The sequence below is a fragment of the Vanessa atalanta genome, unplaced genomic scaffold (genome assembly GCF_905147765.1).
Source record: "Vanessa atalanta unplaced genomic scaffold, ilVanAtal1.2, whole genome shotgun sequence".
NCBI classification, from domain to species: Eukaryota; Metazoa; Arthropoda; class Insecta; order Lepidoptera; family Nymphalidae; genus Vanessa; species Vanessa atalanta.
In genome coordinates, this window is record NW_025919966.1 from 915 (window position 1) to 2,500 (window position 1,586).

The following is a 1,586-nucleotide window of genomic DNA, read 5'->3' on the forward strand; positions in this document are numbered from 1 at the left end:
TAATCTTTGAGACAAGCATATAACTACTGGCAGGATCAACCAGGGAGCTAACCGAGACTTGTTGAAGTCGTCAATTACTCTTCTCGTTTCATATTCGCATATAAAATACACACAAACTTATGCATGCATGTACAATATACGCACAGTATGAAACGAGCGTCTCACCGTATCGTCGATCGCGTTAGACGCGATAGATTTTAACGGTTGACTCTTATAAAAATTTATATGAGACACAAACGCGCTTTAAGCACGCGCGCGCGCGTGCGCTATAATATATAACGCGACGACAGCGGCGGCGGCGGCGGCGGCGGAGGCGTCTTCACATAATGACACATAACGGTCACGAATTCGAACGTTCTAAACGAGATCGAGTTTTTTTTTCAAAATAACACTTCGCACACGACGTGTACGTATGTATTGTTCAACGATTATTATCGTAAAACATTGGGATCGACGCCCGGTGTTTGAGTGATCGTACCGATACTCGGGTTGTGTATTTTTTGTACATGATAAATGTAAAAATTAACAAAAAGAATTTTAGAAACGACCGTTCATATATAATATAAAAATTATACACACTATACGAATACACTGAATCTTTTAAGAACTCCGTCTCTAACGTTTTCTCATATCGTCGCGACGTCGCAGATCGACTACAATGAATCAACATTTATTCCATGAGGATAGATTGTAGCGAGAGCGACGACGACGACGATAAGAGGAAGAGCGCATGAGGCAGAGAGATCTACGTGCGTCCGTCGGTCGGCACAGTTTTACAGAACGAATAAGAATCTTTTTATCATTTTCACGTGTGTCAGTGAATATCCCCCAGCGGTCGAGACGAATCGTACGTACATACTTGTTGTTACACTACGTAAAGTATAATATAACGCGATACGACGAATCGAGAGACACGCCAGAAGACACGCAACAAAGACGACAAATGAAAACGATAATAACATTTTTTTCGTTATACAAGAGTACTGATCCGGTCACTTCGCGTCTAACATCAATTTTTGAATGTTCGACGTTCGAACCGTCACTACTCCATATATATGCCTGACGATGAGTATGACATTCGGCTCGTTCGAACGGAATGTATTTTTTTTTTTATTATTATTATTATTTTATTATGTTTCTCATATTCGATCTGATATCATAAGACGACGAACCCCAGAACACGCAGCCCTATCCGCCCCCCCCCCCCCCCCTCCCCAACCCCCTCCCCCCCAACTGACACCCCAAACCCTCCAAAATCTCCAAAACTTCGATTATTTTGTTCTATATTTTTATAGATAGTATATGATTATATGATATTATGCAACGTCAATGCAACAACAACGACAACAACAACAACAACAACAACAACAACAATAAAAAAAAAAAGAAAAAAAAAACAACAACAACAACAACAACAAAGAAAGTTGTATCTTCGTTTATTTAAATTTCACCGGTATTCGTTTATCGAAAAAAAAAAATTTATAATTAAAATTATTATATTTTATAATTAAAATAATAATTATGACGATGACGAATAAATATAATAATAATAATAATAAAGAACATGACGCGATTTACGAATGCGT